This window comes from Micromys minutus, assembly GCF_963924665.1.
Source record: "Micromys minutus genome assembly, chromosome: 24".
Classification (NCBI taxonomy): Eukaryota; Metazoa; Chordata; class Mammalia; order Rodentia; family Muridae; genus Micromys; species Micromys minutus.
The window spans coordinates 30,795,801-30,818,399 of record NC_137959.1 but is presented as its reverse complement, the minus strand read 5'-3'; positions in this window follow the sequence as shown (position 1 = coordinate 30,818,399).

Sequence of the window (22,599 nt, the reverse complement as noted above, 5' to 3'; positions counted from 1 at the left end):
GCTAGCCAGCCTATCCAGATCAATGAGCTTCGGGTTCCATGAGAAATCCTGTCTCAAAAAAAAAAAAATATATAGGTAGAAAGTCATCAGGGAAAGATAATCAACTAGCTAACATCAACCTCAGGCATGCATATGCAGGCCTACATGCCTACGTGCACAAGCACCACACACTACACAATACACATATTCACACCAACATAAGGATGTCCACTGTACCATGTATAGTTAAGGCACATTCATTTTTATTACTGTGTGGTATTCCATTTCATGAATTTACCCATCTTTATTGATCCATTTCTACTCCTGAGGAATGGTTTGGACATTTATAGTGTAAGGCCATTACAAACAGCACTACTAAGAACATTCTTGTTGGTGTCTCCCGCACAAGACTTCCTTGTAGTTATGGCAACCACATATGAAGATGTGATGTCATAGTATACAAGCGCACGAAACTAAGCTTTACCAAATCAACCCAACTTTTTTTCTCAGCAGTTGTCCAGTTGGAATTCTCTTTAGCAAATTTCCCAGTATGTCTCATCTCTGACAACTTGGAAAAACATGGCTAGATACAAGATATGCAACATGATTATTTTTTTTGTTTTAATTTGTATGTGAGAAAAGTCAAACGTTTCATATATTTTCTGGCTGACTGGTTTTGTTGTTTTGTACTCTTTGGCCAGTTGTGTCTATTGCAAATACCCCTCCCTTGATGGAGTTTTTCATTCACACTTCTCTTTTCTTTTCAGTGATGGGAACTGAACACGGAACCTTGCACATCCAAGGTAATAATTGTACACTGAGTTACACCCCCAGGCCTGACCGTTTTCTGTCCATTTATTCTTTCATATGGACAATTGTCACTACTTATTAAAAAGCCTTTCTCTTCTCCATTTATGAACCAATCAAGGACAGACATACAGATGGCTTGTGTTTCTCAGTCTTCTGTTGTGTCCTATTGATCTATGTGTGGATGACTGACTACCTGTTGGGTCAATGATGTGTCCAGAGAGACAGTGAGATATTCCCCAATGTATTTCCTTTAAAGACTCTTGAAACTGCTCCTCTTCACACTTCTGCAAATGTACATTTCCTTTTTTCAAGAGCAGATTATGGCCAGGACCACACAGGAAATTATGGTCATTTCAGACATCAAAGAACTTTGTTGAGCTTCATTCCTGAGGTCTTTGTATTTTGATATTCTTGAAAATTATGTTTTTTTAAAATTTACTTCTATTTCTTGCTAGTTTATAGATACACAGTCCATTTTTCCATTTCTATTTCCTCTATCCCTTTACAATTCTTTTGTATTTTTTCTGACTTTTTCTTACAATTCTACATCAAAATTCCAAGTACTAGAGAATGGAGTTGAACGGGATGATTTCTTAAAAGTAACTTTTCCCCCATTATTTGTCTGGTAAGAACTATGTTTATTTTGCATGTTGTTACATATTAATGAGATCAGTCACAAAGAATTTTCTTTCTCACCTACATTGCTGACCTTTGTCAAAATTGTACTTGAATCTACAAAACATGATCATATCACTTTTCTTCTTTAAATAATTATGTATAAGCCCAGTATTGCTTGGCTTCTATTTCAGTGCATGCCTATAGTCTTGGATACTAAGAGGCTGAGGCAGAAGGATACCAATTTGAAGACCTTCCCAGAGACTTAAACGACCCTATCTCAAAATAAAAAGTGCTGTGGTAGTAGATCATTTGATAGAACACTTGCCTGGGGTAACCAAGGATATGGGGTCAATCTCAGTATGTCAATAGTAATACTGGAATAATGGAATTCAGTAAATTATATATTAGCTGACTTTCTAATTAAACTGACATGTATATTCTAGGACAAACTGAAGTCATTAAGTAATATTCACTGTATAAAATGTTATATCTGAACCAAGTATGTAGTTGAGGTGTTATGATGCTTGCTTAGCACACATGGGTCCCCAGGTTCATCCTCATCTCTTCAAACAAGGTTTGATAACAGATGTCTGTAGTTATAACACTTGTGAGACTTAGACAAGAGAGTTAAAAGCTCGGGGTCATCCTCAGCCATATAACACTTTCAAGGCTAGCCTACGATGCATGAGACCCTGTCTCAAAAAGCAATTATAAATCAAATCAAGCAATAAGTAAACAAGTAGCTAGATTTGTGTTAGGTACCTTTCTATTGCTACAACAAAATACCCAGGAGTGTCACTGAAGGGAAGAGAGAGTCACCTTGGCTCATAGTTTCAGTCCATGGCTAGGTGAGTTCATTGTTCTTAGATCTGCAGCAAAGCATCAACGCCATGGTGGAAAGGCCTGGTGGAAAAATGCTGTTCGACTCATAGCAGACAGAAATAATAGAGGAAGGCAGCACAAGATGTAGTTTTCAATGGCAGCCAAGTCTTCACCCCATAGCCCTTCTGATAGGACATCAGACCATGACAGTTTGGTTTACTGATGTTTTGTTCTTGACTTTGCATCTGTATTTCAAAACAAAACAAAAGAAGATGGCTTTTAATTTTGTTTTTGTCCTTGTGAGATCTTCCTATCAAGACCTCATGCCAGCTTGATAGAGTGAGTTTTGATGCTCTAAACATTTTGGGATTTAGGATTAGGTGGTTGACAGAGGCAGGAAACAGTGCTGCCTTGCCTAACTCAAACCCACTTCCTGTTCTCTTCTTCCTCTTCCTGTGGGAATTACTCAAGGTCCAGATGAAGGACAGAAACAACAGAATATAAAGGAAATCATAAAGAGTCATGAGGCAGGATACAGAAAATTGGGTTTACAGCCAAAAGATAATTGCTTCCTAAATAGCTCACTACTAAATATATTGATGTTTGTCAAAATGGACAAGTTAGTGATGGAGGAGCCAGGTCCATCAGAGAATCATACAGCATGGCTGAGCATCTCGATACGCAAAAGAGGAAAATGGATTGTTAAAAGGGCATGAAGAATCCCAGTCTACCAAGCAAAAAGTACCCACTCTGGGGCCAGGAGAGTACATGGAAAAGACTGTGATCATGAGAGTAAGGAGTCTGGAGAAAAGGCTAACTTTGTGGCTTTAAAGAGTCTTAGATGGACAACCTCAGTGTACTAAGAGGGGCACCATGAAGCTGCTTCGGAAGGTGCCAGGGAAATGCAAAATGGATTTATTGCCACTGCAGAGAAGCATCCCTGGACAGTTACAGCATGGTGCTGAAATGACAGTCAGAGGGGAAGGAGAGTTACAGGAGGCTCACCAGAAGCAAAGCACCGGAGTACATTCCTTCTTCCTCTCTAGCCCCTCACATATCCCTCTGGGGTCCCCAGTGGCAGAATATATAGAGAAACCTGCTGGCAAAGCAAAAAAAAAAAAAAAAGGGCCCTGCAGAGAGCTCCTGCCCTAGAATCATGAAACAGGATATGCAAAGTTGGGTTTACAGCCAAAGGATAAGCACTTCATAAATAGTGCACCACTAAATATAGTGATGTTTGCCAGAATAGACAAGCCAATGATGGAGAAGCAAATCCATCGGAGAATCATACAGTGTGGCTGAGCATCTCGATGGTACAGCCATGTGTCTGGAGCCCAGTGCTGAGGCCATCTCCGGTGCTCCTCTCATGGGACAATATGAGAACATCGCCAAGTGGGAACACATGCACCACACCCACACCCCTGTGTGTGAGACGGTTCACCTCTTCCCATCCAGGATAAATTATCTCTCGTCCCTTTAAATTTAGGCTTGAGCACCATCAGGTCTGATGGAAGTTGTAGTTAGTGGAAGATTAACAAGACGATGCACTTAGAGGCCCAGACGGAGAGAGAACACTCACCTTCCTCATGCTGGGAACCAAAGCCACCAAGTACAAATGTTCACTAGCCTCTGAAGAAAAGACAGAGGCCTCATTATTCTCAGGGTTTTGAGCTATTCCACCTGAGACCACAGACATTCCAAGTCACCCCAGCATATTTAGCATTAATCAAGTCAGCACCAACAATATCATTTCTCACCGGTATAATGATTTGTTACGCATAGGACACTATTACCATACATAGCCAAAAAGTATCAGGGCTCACCACCCGACTGTCAGTCAAACCAAACCCCTGTTCTTACTCCACAGACTGACAGCATCTGTGCTTCCTTTTCAAACCCCCATCTCCTTCCCTCACCCCAGGTCCAAAACATTTCAGAACATTTGAAGGGAGAGCTGGGTACACTACCCTCACCATCAAACACCTGTCCTGTTTTGCTTTGGCTTGAAGGGCAGCAAAGCCATATGAATGGGTGTTTCCATGGTCACCATTCCTGGGGTTCACTGGGAGAGAGCTAACAGTTGGATTAAGTACACTTTCTCCAGACCTATGAGCTACACTTCTCAGCACCATTGGTTCTAGTCAAAACCAGGCAAACTTTCTTCTTTCCAATGCCATGGTCTAGCTTTGCCGTAGGCACTCATAATTCCAAATTACTCAGAAAGGACCATGGGACAGCCTTGGCTTTGGGTGCAGATGGAGACCAAAAGGGTCCTATCCCAAGCTGCTCTGCCGTTCCTGTGCCCTGGGCACTCTTAGCGGGTGCTTCTTTGGACAGTTATTGGATTGAAAGCTATGATCTCACCTGTGGGCTTAGGGGTGAGAAAACTCCTGGGGGTGGGTGCAGATGGAGACAGGGTCCAGATTACTGAAATCTCAGAAAGTCAAGCTTCATGTTCCACTTCCATCTGTGAGTCTAAAACAAAACTGGCCCGTGTTTAAGAGAGTCAAAAACAGCTTTCTAGAACACCATTATTTTATCCCACCTACAAACTGAAATAGAATAGAAATATCTCTCTCAGATTCTTTTGATGATCACTTTCTTGGACAGATCTGGCTCTGTGGCATCCAATATGGATGTACAAGTTGAAGTAAGACAAGAAAACAGGACTAATCTGGTTACTTCCCACAGAAGCATTTCACATAGGCAATTGATTGCTATGGAAAGGACAGAGAAACTAAAACTTCGGCAGAGGAACTTACAGAATCATAACTAACTACAGAAGGAAACTGTCACTCATAAAGCTGGAGGTGATTACAGGAGAGCCCAGAGCTGAAGTCGAGGTACTGAGATGATGAGGAAGTGTTTATGGCCGGAAGTGGGACTGGTAGGGATTGCCCAGCAGATCTGTATCTTTAAGAAGTGGAGCTGGGGAGATTGCACAATTCATGAGTAGCTCATCCTGCAGGCATGAAGACCCAAGTCTAGTTTGTAGTGCCCAACTCAAAGCCAAAGTGATGCTGCACACTTGTAACACAGCATGGGAGTCAGGAATAGAAGAACCTAGTGGGCTCACTAGCCAGATAGCCCAGTTTAGGTCTCTTTGAGAGACACTGTCTCAAAACACACCACCAGTGGCTCCCAAGGTCAGAACCAAAGCCTTCATACACATGTGCATGAAAGCACATGTGCACTTGCATACCTGCATGCATATACACTAATACATGCACACACACACACACACACACACACACACACACACGGACACCGAAAATTTTCCATAGATGTGTATGGTTCCTGGAGAAATTATGATGAAGAATAAAAGTGAAATCAATCTAATCTGGTTCTCCCCAGAGTCTGTTCTGGTCTTCAAGGAAATTCACAAATCATTGTAACTAGAAGGCAGTGAATAGAACTTTGAGGCAAGTCGTTTCAAAGTCCAGGAGTCCTTAGCATACATATTACAAACACAGAAGGCAAGAATGGCAGTTCACAAATGACTCACAAATGCCAACACAGTTGGAGGGGACAGCAGGTATATGCCTGTGAGGACATAACCGTAGCCAACAGCATTTCTATCACCTCAAAACACTGAGCCACTAACTATGAACTATTTACACATTTAATAGAAAGCCACAAGACAGAACAGAGAGGCCTCAGGTCTGCTTTGCTGAGTTTCTTTCATCTTGTATAACTACTGCACAACAGCAGATCCAGAACTTGACACTGACCAATGAGCGTGGACCACCTTCTGTTTCTTGTCATCGCAGCTGTGGTGACATTGACTTTACTGATTCTTCCCAGCAGGCCTACATAGCTCTTCTAGTTCTCTTACCTAATCAAGTACATTTATGACCATTCATCTTTATTAAGAAAAATATTGCTGACATTTCATAGCAACTGTGTTAAACATAGTTTAGGATCACCCTCAGGATGGTTGACGGTTTTCCTGTGTCAAATCTTAGAATCCATGAACATGGTCTATCTCTCTATTTATTTAGATCTTTGGTTTCTTTCATCGACGTTTTAGAGTTCTGGGGCATGTGAGCTCCGCATTTCCTACTAGGCGTCTATCTATATGTGTTTTATAAATTACTAATAGATATTTTTGTTGCCATTTTGGTCTATCTGTAATAGTAGAACTCAGACTCAGAATTTTACACACATGAGGCAAGTGCTCTACTATACTACACCGTCAGCCCTACCAACTTTTTTAGAAGTTACATTTGTGGGTGTTGGGGGAGTGAACAGAACTACAGACTTATAAGTCCCCTTTCGTGACTTCTGCTGCACGAGTCTTGTCTATTAGCACTTTAGGAACTAATGCTGGTGTTATATTGCATTGTTACAGTGAATGAGCTGATACTGACATTTTAACCGAAGTCCTCAATCTACACTAGCATACACTCCTGGTGACGTGCCTGCAGTGGGTTGATTTATAAGCAATATATCCACCATATTTAGGGTACAATAATTTCTGTGCCCTAAAATCCTGCGTGTTCCAGCCTTTCATCTCACCCTTCCTTCCTGACTCACGGCAGCTCACGACTGTCTGTAACTCCAAGATCTGTCACTTCCCTCAAAGATGTACAGACAGGCAAAACGCCAATACACAAAAAGCATAAATTATATTGTGAAGGCTCCATTTTTTTTTACCACTGTCACTGATTTTTAATATGAGGGTACCACAGTTTATTTGACCACCCACTTTCTAACTGAGGTTATACTCAAGTTCAGGTAATCAGGAGTATTCCTGCTATCATCGTGTATGAATGAGCATTTATATAAATGTGGGTTTTCAACTCACACGGGCAAACACCATGCTGTGTGATTGCTGGACTGTGTGACAACACTACAACAAACAACCCACCAGTCCTTCTCGAGACCACCTGTACCCTTCTGCACTCCCATCCAATGCAAATGAGAGGGGGGGTCCTGGTGTTCTATACTCGTGCCAGCATTTAGTTATGCATTTAAGACTTTAGCCACAGACACATAGAGGTAGCTCCCTGTTGTTTTAACTGACAATTCCCAGATTACCTATCCAAACAACTCAACATATCTGTGCCTAAGCTTTGGTAAAGTAATTTTTAATGCCCATTTTAATGAGTCCTTTTCAGTATTGTGGAGTTCTAAACATTTTTCATTCATTTGGGTTGTCAGACCATTGGCTGCACAGGCATCCTTACCTTGCTCCTGACCACAGGGAAAGCACTTGATCTTCCCACATGAAACAGCTGCCAATCTCTTGTGGCTGTTACCAGAAGATGCTCCTCAGACTTCATAGTTGTATCAGACTGTTGTGTGTGTGTGTGTGTGTGTTTTAATCATGAATATATATTGAATTTGCTAATGTGCCAGACACATGGATTGATCATAATATTTTCTCTAACCTATTAATATTACAGATCAGACTTACTTTAAATATTCATCCTAAGTTCTTAGAATGACCTGTGTGTCTGAATCTACTTGTCTGACACTGCATTTGCTTGGTATCTTAAGACAGTATCTTTGTTCATGAGTGATGCTAAGCTGTAATTTTCCTTCCCCTGCTTCAGGGACTACTTACTGTCTTTGGGGTGGCTACCAGGACACCACTGGCTCATTGTTACTGTTTTCCTTAACCCTTCATATATTTTCATTAAATTATAACATGAAACTATCAGAGCCTGAATTTTTTTTTCCTTATCAAAAAAAATTATAAATTCCATTTTCTTAAGAATAAAAGAACTACCCAGGTTACCTGTTTTATGAGGAGATTTAGCATTCTGTTGCCAAATGTGTGTTCCTCTGGTTTTCTTCTTACCATGTTGATGTCTGTGGGACACAGGGATGACCCTGCCTTTCCTTAGATATTACTAATTTGTGCATTCTCTAGTTCTTCCTTCATCCGTCATGTTGGATTTCCGTTGATTTTATTGATTTTCCTCAACGAAGCAGTTTTTTGTTGTATTGATTTTCTCTACTTTACTTCTTTTGTTGCATTGATTTTTTTTTCTCAAATCTTTATTATTTCCTTTTCGCTTTGGGTTTATCTTAGGCTTCTTTTTCCAGTCCATTGAAGTGGGAACTCAAGTCATTGAAACTCCATCTTTCTGTAACAATATAAGCATTTAGTACTATAACTTTGCCTCTCAGAATTGCCTTAGCTATGTGATCAGCCATGGCATTTATAGTTCCGTGTCTACCCACTTCCCCATGGTTATTCATATAGGTTTATTCAAATGGTGTGGTTTAGTTTCCAAGTGTTCAGTGAACTTGCTGTCAGCTTTCCGTCAAGGTACCGACTTCCCCTTTGACTTCGCATGAGCAAACAGTATTCTCTGATTTAACTTTTGCATCTGTTGAGGTGTATACGGTAGCCCAGGACATGACCCATCATGCCATCCATCCCATGAGTACTCTATCACTCAGCAGTGCTCCATAACAGCGATAAAACCCTACTGGTTAACTGTGTTTGCTGTGTCTTCTGCACTCCTGATGTCTTAGGCATGTTCCAGGAAAGGTATTGATTTTTTTCCGATTGTAACTGTCAGCATATCTATTTTTCCTTTCTGTCCCATCACTCTACAGCGGGCTTGTTTGCTGAGAAATGCTGGGTCTTTCCTTTATCATTTTTTGCAGCCCCCTCCCCAACTCTCTATCAAGTATCAGTTGTATCTCACATTGATTAGTCATTTGATTTGTATTTGTACTCTGTAACTTTCCTCATTCTGCTACTTTCAACTTGCCTGTATCATATGCCAGTAAGTTTCTTCTAGATGCCATACAGACAGGTAAAGCAGATTTTCAAATCCCAACTCTACTAATCTCTGTCTTTTACCTGTATGTTTAATCTATTTATATTTAATATAATTGTTGGCATGTTCCAACTTGGTCTTATATTTTCTTTTAACTATTTTTTCCCTCTGGATCATTTTTCTGTCTGTCTTGATGTTTTATTGTACCTGTGAGATACATGAACAAATTTTAGGGTGTTTTTTTTCATAGATTTTACCACTATTTCCCTTTTGAAGTGTACCTTTTTCTATAGATTTTTGCACAGCAAGCCAATGGTCTTCATCTATACACTGATACCGTCATCTTACAAGCTGAAGTAAACCTTAGAAAAACTTACATCATTCTGCATCCCTTTAGCCTGCTATCTTTAAAACAAAGGAAGAAAGAAAAGGAATAAACCCCAACATTGATCAAGAACCACTGCATATTGGTTCAACTTTCCACTTCAATAATCCAACATGATTAGAAAATTCAAAGGCTAAATGAAATCCATATCTATTTTTTCTCTAATTCATTTTCCTTCCCACTATTCCAACATTCCCTCTTTTCTTTATCTCACCTCTACTCAGAAGATTCCTCTAGATGAGGCAGCATATTCTCTCAGTCTTTCTTGTTCTGAAACTACCACCGTTCTCCTCTTCATTCTTGGAGGATATTTTCAACAGAAGCAGAACGGCATTGGTAGCTGCGCTCTTTCAGGACTTAACCCCACGCCATTCCATTCCTGTCTCCACAGTTTGTGGCACACACCCTCCTCTCTCATGGCCATCTCTCCTCTCTGTTTGCAATGTTTTAATTTTTCCTTATGTGTTTATGTTTTCTATGTCCCAGCTTTGATGCCTTTGGCTTTGCCTTGTCAGGTTCATATCCGCTGTACATGCCTGCAGATTTCTGCTTTCTACCCAACCCAGGAGTCTGATTATTTCTTAAGTTTCATTTTTATTCAAGAACCTTTTAGAACTTTAATGTCTTGAATGGTAGATTGTCTTCCATTCTCTCGAATGTGTTTGAAGCTTTTCCCCATGGCTGTTTTTCTGATTGAATAATGTCTACTGTGTGTCCCCCCCCCCCAACTGTACTGATTTCTCTGTCTTCCTTCTGCTTTTTTCTGTTGGGTCCATCCATTGAAATTTTATTATCTTTACCTTGGCTTTTAGTTCTAAAGATTTTGTTTGGTTCATCTGCGTTGATATTTCCCATTTCTTCAATGAACCACTCTACATTTGCCTCTGTGTGAGGCATGTTCACAAGTGTGAAGTGAAACATTTTCATGGTATAGCTTTGGGATCCTTTGACAGTTCAACCCTCCGAGTCACCACACTGGCGCCATCTTCTTCTCTCATTTAACCAGAGAGCTTTATGGTTTTACTACGAATAACTTTTATGGCTAGCTGGATATTTTGGATAGCACAAGACTCTAGAGTTTGTTTAAATCATCAGGATTAACAAGCCAGTTTGCTATCACACCAGCAGAGAAACATCTTGATACTGCTACCACATGGAGAAAAAGTAGGAAGATTCTGCTTTCTCTCTCAGCTTCTTGCATTTCTTAACTTTGGTTGTTTCCCTTGCTTCTTTTCTTGCTTGCTTATTTAGATACTTACTTTCCTTCATTTATTTCTGCTTCCTTCCTTCTTTTTCTGTATTTCAGAAGGTCTCACCATGGCAACTCTGACTCAAGACTTACACCAACAACTCAGATTGGCCTCACATGTGTGCCAGCAGTGCTAGCATTTCAAGCATAGGTCACACAACAAACCCTGGAGTATTGTTGTTGTTGTTGTGGCTGCTGATGCTGATGCTGATGAGCATATGAATTAATACTTTCCACCTGTCTCCAATACCAATCTTCTTGGAGCATAGACTTTGCTGCTATATAGTGGCCTCCTTGCTATTATCGGGCATTGGTGTGTGTGCCCACATAAAATAAAAATAAAATAAAAGACAACTCTAACTAGGGGAAATCTGAACATAAAAATTTTAGGAACTTGAACTGGAACCACAGAAAGGCAAGCCTTAGCAAAGGATGAAAGAGAGACTCTTAAGCATTGAAAACACGATACAAGAAATAGAAAGTTCAGAGAAACGTTAAATCTAAAAAATATCTATGCATAAAATATCCAGAAAATCTGGGACCCTATGAAAAAAAGCTAAGAACTACAGAAATGGAGGAAGGAGAAGAAACACAGGTAAAAAGTGATAAAATATTTTCAACAAAATAGTAGAAGAAAATTTCCCTAATCTAAAGAGATACAGATTAAGATATAAGAAGCATAGAGAACTAAATAAACTGAACCGAAAAGGTCTCCTAGACATGTAATAATCAAAACACTAAGTGTACAGAACAAAGAGAGCATGTTAAAAGTTTCAGGGGAAAAGAACAAGTAACCAATAAAGACAGACCTATTAGGATAACACTTGATTCTCAATAGAGATTCCTATGGCCAGTCGGGCCTGGAAAGATATTCTACAGACTCTGAGAGACCACAGACACCAGCCCAGACTATACCCAGCAAAACTCTTGATCACAATTGATGGCAAAAATAAAACACTCCACAATAAAACCAAATTTAAGCAATATCTATCTACAAAAAGTGCTAGAAATAAAACTCCAACCTTAGAAAATTAACCAAGAAAACACAAGGAATAAATAATCCTAATCTGTAGGTCACACACACACACACACACACACACCACCACCACCACCACCACCACCACAACAACAACAACAACAACAACAATTACAACAACAAAATAAAAGGAATCAATAAATAACCCCCATTAGAATTTCTCAACATCAATGGTTACAATTCCCCAATAAAAAGAAACAGACTAACAGAATAAATACAAAAACAGGATCCATCCTTCTGCTCTATGCAAGAAATAGATATCACCTCATGGTGAAAGGATGAAAAAAGATATTTCAAGCAAATAAATCTAAGATGCAAGCTTATGTAGCCATTTTAATATCTGACAAAACAAAGCAAACATAAACTAACAAAATAGATGGGTAAGGACACTAATACTTATCTAAGGAAAGATCTATCAAGCTGGTATTATAATTCTCAACATCTATGCCCCAAACACAGGGCCTCCAAGCTCATAAAAGAAACACTACTGTAGCTTAAATCACATACTAACCCTCACACACTGATGGTAGGGGACTTTAGTACCCCACTCTCACCAACAGACAGACCATACAGACAAAAGCTAAACAGAGAAATCCAGGAGCTAACAGACATTATGAACTAAATTGACCTAACAGATTTATAGAATATTTAATCCCAAAACAAAAGAATATACCTTCTCATCAGCACCTCACGGAAGTTTCTTCAAAATTGATGAAATACTTTGACACAAAATAAGTCTCAACAGATATAGAAAAATTAAAAGACCACCACATATCCTATCTGATCATCATGGGATGAAGCTAAAAATTAGCAACAACAAAGTCAATAGAAAGCTTACAAACTCATGAAAACTGAACAACTCAAAACTGAATAAAAACATGGGGCAAGACAGAAATTATGGTAGAAATTAAAAGCTTCCTAGAATTGAATAAAAATGAAAATACAACATATCTAAACTTATGGGAACCAACTAAGGTAGTTGTAAGTACAAAGTTCATTGCACTAATTATTACCAAGAGAGATGGGGGCGGGGAGATCTCGTACCAGCAACTTAAATAGCATTCTTGACAGCCCTACAACAAAAAGGAGATACCCAAAAAAAGCCATACCCAAAAGTAACAGACAGCTAGAAATATACAATACAAAGAATCAATGAAACAAAGAGTTGGTTCATTGAGAAAATCAATAAGATTGACAAAACCTTATACGAGGTAGCTAAAAGGCAGAGAGAATACCCAAATTAAGAAAATGGGAAGTGAAAAGTAGAAAGAACACTGCAGCAGAAACCATGGAGAGCCAGTAAATCATCAGGGCGCACTTTGAAAACTTGCACTCTACCCAATTGGAAAAGTCTTTAAAAGGGGGGGGGTAATTTTCTTGACATAACACTTAGCAAAGTTATATCACGATCAGATAAGCAATTTAAACAGAACCATAACCCCTAGTATAAATAAAAGTCTCCCAAACAAAAAACAAAAACAAAACAAATAGGGCCAGTTGGTTTTAGTACAGAATTCTACCAGACTTTCGAAGAATGCCAATATTCCTCAAATTCTACAGAAGGAAACATTGCCACATGGCCAGATTCATTTTATGAGGCCATGGCTACCCTGATATCCAAACCACATAAAGACCCAACAAAGAAAGAAAATTACAGACAAATTTCCCTTAGGAACAGAGATGCAAAAATTCTCAATAAAATGCTTGCAAACAAAATTCAAGGACACATCAAAAGATCATCCACCATGATCATGTAGACTTCATCCCAATGTACATAAATCAATAAATATAATTTACCAAATTAATAAACTAAAAAAAAACATGATTATTTCATTGAATGCAAAAAAGATCTTTGACAAAATCCAACACTACTCCATAATAAAAGTCACGAAGTGATTGGGAATACAAAGGACATACCTCAACATAATAAAGGCAGTCAGTCAGAAAACCATAACCAACATCAACTTAAATCAAGAGAAACTCAAATCAACTCTCCTAAAATCAGGAACAAGGCAAGGTTGTCCACTCTCTCCATGCCTATTCATTATAGTACTTGAAGTCTTAGCTACAGCAATTAGACAACAGAAGGCGATCAAATGGGTACAGATTGAAAAGGAAGAAGCTGAAGCATCTTTATTTGCAGATGGCCTGACAGTATATACAAGTGACCCAAAGTTTCCTCCAGTAACTCCTACAGCTGGTAAAGACTTTCAGCAAAGTAGCTGGATACAAAATTAACTCACAAAACTCAGTAGCCCTTCTATATACAATTGACAAATGGACTGAGAAAGCAATAAGGGAAATAAAGCTTTTCACAATAGCCCCAAATATAAAAAACATCTCAGAATAACTCCAACCAAGCAAGTGAAAGATTTGAAGAATTTAAAACTGAGGCATTGACGAAGATATTAAAAGATGTAAAGATCTCCCAGGCTCATGGATTGGAAGTATTAACATAGTAAAAATTATGTCCCACCAAAAGCAATCTACAGGTTCAATGCAATCCTCATCAAAATCCTAACAATTCTTCACAGGTCTTAAAAAGACAATTAAATTTCAGCTTCATATGGGAACACCACACACACACAAGAATACCTAAAACAACCCTGAATAATAAAAGAACTGCTGGCGTTTTAAGTTTGTACAAAATTATAGTAATGAAAAGAGTATGGTGTTACCACACACAAAAAAAAATAAAAACCAAGGATGTTGCTCAATGGAAGCAAAATGAAGACTCAAACATAAATTCATACACCTATGAACACCTGGTTTTTTATAAAGAAGCCAGAAATCACAGTGGGGGTGGGGGGAATAGAGCATCTTCAACAAACAATGCTGGTCAGACTAGGTGGCTGCATGTAAAAGACTGGGAAGAGATCCACACTTGTCACCCTGCACAAAACTCAACTCCAAAATAGATGGAAGACTTCAGCATAAAACCAGGTGCACTAAACATGATAGAATAGAAAGTGAAGGGTATCCTTGAACTCATTGTCCAGGAAACGTCTTTCCAAACAGAACACTATTGGCACAGGTGCTAAAATCAATAATTAATAAATGTAAAACTAAAAAGCTTCACGTGGCACACGAGCAAAATATACATTTTTACCAATAATATATCTGATAGAGGGCTAGTGTCCAAACTATATAAAGAACTCAAAAACCTAGATATCAAGAAAACAACTCTGTTAAAAATAGGGTACCAATCTAAACAGAATTCTCGAAAGAGGAAACATAAATGGTTGAGAAACACTTAAAAGGATGTTCGCCATCCTTAGTCATCGGGGAAACGAAAATCAAAACTGCTTTGAGATTCCGTCTTACACCTGTCAGACTGGCTAAGATCAATAATACAATTGACAGCTCATGCTGGTGAGGATGTGGAGCAAGCGGAACACTTCTCTGTTGCTGGTGGGAGTGTTCCATTCACCCACTGTGGAAATCAGTGTAGCTTTTTCTCAGGAAGATTAGTCTTTCTACCTCAAGATCCAGCTATACAGTCTTAGACATATAGCCAAAGGAGGCTTCATCCTATCAGAGATGCTTCCTCAGCCATGGTCCTCGCTGCTCTATTCATACTAGCTAATACATAAACAATCTTCTGTACATCAACATTAACAGAAGAATGGATAAGGAAATTGCGGTACATTTATACAATGGAGTATTAGCCATTAAAAAGAAGAAATCATTAAATTCTCAGGTAAATGGGTGAGACTAGAGAAAATTATCCAGAGTGAGGTAACCCAAACCCAGAAAGACAAATATGATATATATCCACTTATATGTAGAAATCAGCTGTTACATCAATAATAACCATGCTACAAGTCATAGAACCAAGGAGGTTAGATACTGAGTAAGGAACTGGGGGAGGGGATGAGACAGATAGATTAATTACCTGCACTCCTATTACCGCATTCTCCTATTCATCTAATCTTATTATAAAAAAATGACACAGGTTTATAGGACACTGTTGGTTGGGCTCCAGGCTACTTCTTTCTTGGTCTCACTGAAGGTCAGAGACCATGAGGTCATCAGGAATGGTCATTTCCATCTAGTAAGACTGCAGAGCAGTCAATGTGTCAAAGATGAAAATGGAATGCAATGCTCAGAGCATCTCGTCCCTGCTTAGCTCCAGAGTCTCCACCTGTCTTTTGTACATAGTGGCCTTCCTTATGAGTTTTGATTAGGTAGACTGCTTCGCCTAAGGGAAGTCCTTCCTAGGAAGGAAGCACCAGAGATTATGCTTGGCCAGCGTGCTTTAGAAGGGATGTCTACTTTAGACACTCATAATATTCTCAGACAAGAAACTCCACAAAATATGTATTTAACTCATTCAAGCAGTATTAGTGAGAACACACTCTATGGTTTTTACAATAGACCAAAGTGGTGTGTGTGTGTGTGTGTGTGTGTGTGTGTGTGTGTGTGTGTGTGTTTGGACTCACCCCGTCAGAAACTTTGAGATCCAATGAGAAGATAGACAAGTATTGTGTAAGCAGGAACAAAGCGCACTGAGGACATGGAATAAGAAATGTCAGCAACATGCTGGCAGAGTCCGGAGATGGCTTTTGAAAATCTGTCCAGAGAGCAAACCCTCGCAAGAACTGGGTACAATGCAAGTGACCGGGCCTTTTTACAGACACAGAAACTGAAGGCAGATGGGGCTGAGCAACTTACTCCAAGGCATGAAGCCAACATATGAACCAGAACTGAACACTATATGGCCATTTATGGAGGGAAATACATTCAACGACAAGGGTAAAAGGTGAGACAAGGAGCGTGGGTCCCCCACAGAGCGCGTCTCAGCGTCATAGCTGCCAAGATTCCTGCTGACAATGGCTGGAACTTATCTCCACCTGGTTAGGAGGAACTTGACAGAAGGAACCAAAATTTAAAAACAGAATCTTCTGCACTACTGTTCTCTGACAACACCCCATCCCACCCGTGTTCAAAACTACCTGCAATTAGAATTATATACACAGAAAGACCTTCCCGAGGATTACAAGGGAAACTAGAAAAGAAGAATTATGAATTTAGCTTTGTTCTGATTGAACGTAGACATGAACAACAAAAACAAGTGACTAGGAGATTAAAGGTCCTGTTAACACTTCCCACTTCTTCTTTCATTGACCAGTATCATTTGTGTGTGTGTGTGTGTGTGTGTGTGTGTGTGTGTGTATGTGTGTGTGTGTGTGTGTGCGTGTGTGCATGTGTGTTAGGATCCAATTTAAATATTAAAAGCAGTTTCTCCATTAAGAGTCCATTCTTGGAACTGGAGAGGTGACTCAGGTTCAGGGAGCTCGCTGGCCTTGCAGAGGACCAGATTTGGGTTCCCAGCATCCACATGGTGGCTTACCACCTTCCTGTAATTCTGCCTCCAGGGGACCCAACACCCTCGTCTTGCCTCCACCAGCAAATCGCTGTCTTATTCGCCATGTAACACAGGTCTAGAGGCTCTAGGCCGTACACTCTGAAAACAAAGTGAAGTAACAGCTGTGAGAATATTCGAAAAAAACACTGATAATCTTTCCTTTATGGGCAGGAGGTAACAGCGCTTACAGATACATTCCAAAGAAAACCAGAGACACAATATGTGAAGTCAAGATAAACTTTGAGCCAGCAACAACAGCTCAGCCTGTGAGTGAGCTCAATCACTGAAGCCCACACGGTGGGCAGAGAACACATCTGACCTCTGACCTCTGACCTCTACTCAGGCAGTTTAACAGACACACCCATGCACACACAAGATTACTGCTGCCACCACTGCTGCCGCTGCCACCACCACCATCCCCCCCACCACACAAATAATAAAATAAATAAATGCAAAATTTTAAGATAAACTTTATAGATCCCTTTACAGTTGCAACCATTAGTTTTTACAAGTAATGCTTTCAAAGGAACTACATGACTGCTCTTTTAGCATTCCGGCTACTCAAAAGCCCCGGGGGAAACCTTAATTCACAACAACTCTATCCTGAATGGGCATGTTCTGAGGCTGATTGATCTCATAAGTCAGTGGACTCTCGTCTCTGTGGGCTCGGGACCTCAGACTCTACTAAAAACCTTTAGCTGAGTCCAAAGCAAGAGGCAGCGAAGAGGAGAGGCATGAGCTTGGACACAGCTCCACCTGAGCCACCCCTGTTATGACAGAGACTAGGACAAGCAAGGGAAGACGTAGAGCAAGGCCAGGGGAGACTTTTCACCAAACTCCAAGCCCCTGGATAAAGGGACCTTGTAGGTACAGAAATAAGAGCATCCTGGGTGGGGAGATGGCTCAGCAGTTGAATGTGCTTGTTTTTCAAGTGTGAGGATGGACTGGAGTTCAGATGTCAGCAGCAACATAAAGTAGCACACAGTCCCATGTCTGCTGTAAGCCCAGCACTGAAAGGAGCAGAGTCAGGATGATTTCTAGTGCTCGGTGCCAGTCCAGCCAAAAAAAAAAAAAAAAAAGTGTGTCTGGGTTCAGCCAGACACCACAAGTCGAGGGAACGCGGCAGAGAGTGACAAGAACATTCAACGCCCTCTTCTTCCCTCATCGGAATGCACATTGTACAAATACATGTGAGGCAAGGCAGGAAGGAAGGAAAGCAGGATGCTTAGGAGACAATTGAGTAGGTAAGGAAGCTTTTCACTGAGCCTGGTGGCCTCAGGAGCTACATGGTAGAAGAAGAAAAAAAAATCCCCAAATTCCCCCTTTAAACTGCTGCCTGTGCCCTGCGCTACTTGCCAGCCAACCCTACTTGCCTTTGGGGCTTGGAAGGGAGTCAAGCCCTGGGAGCAAGTGAGCAGCAAGCTCTTCTGAACACTGCTGCAAGCTCCTTTGAGCGCTTATACCCTCCACCCACGGCCTATTGGTCCCAAAGCATCTCTTCTAAAAAGCAGTTCTGGATTGGCTGGTATTGTCTGTGCCAGCAATCCTTGGTCTCTCAGGCAGTCCTCAATTAGGTCCTCCTGCAGGAGATGCTTTTGCTGCTGTGCAGTCCCCAGTGTTTACATAGAGGTGCCTCAGCCATTCCTGCCACAAAACTACATGGGTGCACTCACACATGTAAACATATGCACACACTACAAAGTATAATAATTGCTCAAAAGAGAGAGAGAGAGAAAGAAACCACATGGTGAGTCATTATTTGAAGAGCATCTTCACTGAAGAGGCAGACAGACAGGTGAGGGACCACCACCACTGTCACTGATCAATACGTGAGCCTCACAGGAAGAGAAGCCTAACACCACAGAAGGTGAGACAGAGAATGAAAGCCATGGGGACATACAAATGTGGGGCACCACACAGAGACGGTGAACGCTGAGACTTTCAGAACAGAAGGAAGAACAGCAATGGACAAAAGTGTCTAAAAAGTACAACAGGAGATAACTGGACAACTCAGAGGGGGTGGCACGTGCCATGCAGCCTAGAGATCTGAGTTTGATTCACAGGACCAGGTAAAAGTAGGAGAAAACTGATTCCATCTAGTTTGTGACTGCAGGCAGGTAGGCATGCACACACACACACACACACACATACATCACACACACACACACACACACACCACACACACACACACACACATACATCACACACACACACATACACACACACACACCACACACACACATACACCACACACACACACACACATACACCACACACACACACACACACACACATACACCACACACACACACACACACATACACCACACACACACACATACACCACACACACACACACACACACCACACACACACACACATACACCACACACACATACATATATATACATACATATAAACATATACATACATATGTACATAGGCATACACACATACATATACATACACACATATACACACATATGTACGTACACACATGTGCATATACATATACATACACACTAATAATAATGATAATAATAATAACAGGATAATTGTATTGATAAAATGCAACAGGAACATATGAGGAGTTGTCAGGAATATTTGAAAGAAAAACAGAACTGTCAACATTAAAATATGGCTATTTGCATAAAATACTTAATGGTTTGTTAAATAGACACTTCATCGTGGGCATGAAATGGAAAGTACACATGAGAAATTCTCAAGAACATAAATCTGAGCAATTATAGGATATAAAGTGAGTATCAGGATGCTGCGAGAGGAATGGAGGGGTGGCTTCGGGGTTGAAAATATTTGATGTCCTTCCAGAAGACCTGAATTCAGTCCCCAGCACCCAGATACACACACATACACATAATTAAAAATCAAACAAAGTTGTGATGTTGCTGCTGAAGTGATGTCTGCTTTGAAGCATTAAGAATAAATGCAGAACTAAAACCACTAATTAACAATGTGTAACACCTGTGACATGCTACAGCCGTCCAGCGCTGATTTGTTGGGGAAACTAGGGAAATTTAAAAAAAAAAAAAAAAGATGATTGGACTATAGAAATACAGGAACAAAGCACCATCCAGCTATAAGAAATGTGTCAATAAAGAAGAAAAAGGATGCAAGAAAATAATAGAACAAATAGAAACTGGAAGAAGACGGAAGTGTGTCCACATAAGTTCATAGTTGTAAAGATATATTGCCAAAGTTAATAATGAATGAAAAGATATTTGAAAGATTCATCCTAGAGGGGATTCTCACCACAGGGGCTGATACCCTCAGACTTGTACCTTTCCCTGTAATGGGCAGCTAGAAAAGTGGTCTCTACAGCAGTCACAGAATGGTACCATAACCAGCATCTCACTTAATGTGGGACAATCATGTGGCAGAGCTGCACACTTTCCCCTGAGTAAAAATACTCAACAGAGTCTGAACATAGGGAGCTGCCCCAGGAACATGAAAAGAATGCCCTCTTCACCACCTCTCTCCAGACAAGGATGCCCCCTTCACCACCTCTCTCCAGACAAGGATGCCCTCTTCACCACCTCTCTCCAGACAAGGATGCCCCCTTCACCACCTCTATCCAGACAAGGATGCCTTCTTCACCACCTCTCTCCAGACAAGGATGCCCCCTTCACCACCTTTATCCAGACTAGGATGCCTTCTTCACCACCTCTATCCAGACAAGAATGCCCTCTTCACCACATCTATCCAGACAAAGATGCCCCCTTCACCACCTCTATCCTGACAAGGATGCCTTCTTCACCACCTCTATCCAGACAAGGATGCCCTCTTCACCACCTCTATCCAGACAAGGATGCCCTCTTCACCACCTCTATCCAGACAAGGATGCCCTCTTCACCACATCTATCCAGACAAGGATGCCTTCTTCACCACATCTATCCAGAAAAGGATGCCCTCTTCACCACCTCTATCAAGACAAGAATGCCCTCTTCACCACCTCTATCCGGAGCATCACTAGAGAGGCTGGAGACAGAAACAAGTAGTATAGTGTTTGCCTAGCAAGTGTGGAGATCTGGGTTCAATTCCCAGGGCCGCAACAAAAGAAAAAGGAAAGAAAAAAAGAGCAGTACTAGAAATACTGCCAAAAGCAACTAGGTAAGAAAAACAAATTTAAAACCCATTAAATAGTAAAGACAATAAATTTGTTTGTAGATGGTGCAATATATTTAAAAAAAAAACTCTAAAGACTAAAGCTCTCTCTCTCTCTCTCTCTCTCTCTCTCTCTCTCTCTCTCTCTCTCTCTCTCACACACACACACACACACACACACACACACACACACACACACATACACACACACACACACATATACCACACACAAAATTAGAGTTAATAATGTTTCTGTACACTGGTCACTGGGACAGAACTCCACTTCCAGTGCCATTGAAGGAATTAATGATGACACAAATTGGCAGGTATCCCATGTTCATGGAGAGGAAGACCTCACCTCATTCAAATGTTAGTAAACCCAATGTGAGCTCTTGTGGTCTCAACCTTTCTGATTTGACAAGTTATGGGAGAGCTACAGTGACTGGAACACTGTGAAGTTGCCATGAGAACAGGTACCCAAGCAGACGGGATAAACCTAAGAGCCAGAAAGATACTCACGTATGTGGTTAACTGGGTTTGATAAGGTGCTTAGATCACTCAAAGCAGTCTTTAACAAATAGCACTATTAAAACTAGATATCTACATACAAAACAACTCAGCCCATAGGTAAAATTAACTCAAAATGTATTTTAAAAAATGTCTAAATGTTAGACCCAAGAGTGTTAAAACCCTTAGAAGAAAACAAAAGCCTCAAGATTCTTCACTGTGCAAGAACTTACTGACAGTATTAAGGTGTGAGTGTATTGTGTATATGTGTGTGTTTATGTGTATATGTGTGTATGGGAATGTGTATGTGTGTGTACATGTGGGTATGCATCTGTGCATGTGTGTATTCATGTGGGTATATTTTTGTGTGTAGTTGTGTTTGTATGCATGTGTGTCTATACATGTGTGTATATGTGTGGAGGGTATGTATAAATGTATATGTGCGTGCATGTGTGTATATGTGTGCTCATGTGTGTATATACAACAGACACATGAATGTTCATCATATTATGTGTATATAGGTTATACATATACACTGTCTTACATTTGTTTACATGAAGACGTTTCATAATTAAAAAGAATTAACTGCACACACAGCCATTTCTACTACACTATCGTCCTCTCTCTATGAGGTAGTAGATACATGGTCATGAGGTCTCCCAAAGGTGGTGGACTTGCTAAGATCCCATAGGCAATAATGAGAATGGCCCTACCCTCATGGCGATCATGATGAATAGCAACAGACATTCACTTCATTATAGAAAGGATAGAACACTATGCTTAGTTTCCTACCCACCTTCTGCTTCCTGTTCTTCTGGCTGTAAGGGGAAGAGACACCCACTACTGCACACTCCTACCACCACACAGCCACCTGTCAACCCACCATGATGAACCTCAGTCCCTTAAACAGTGAGGCAACCTGAACTTTTTCTTCCTTACGCTTCTTCTGTAAACTTAACAAAGA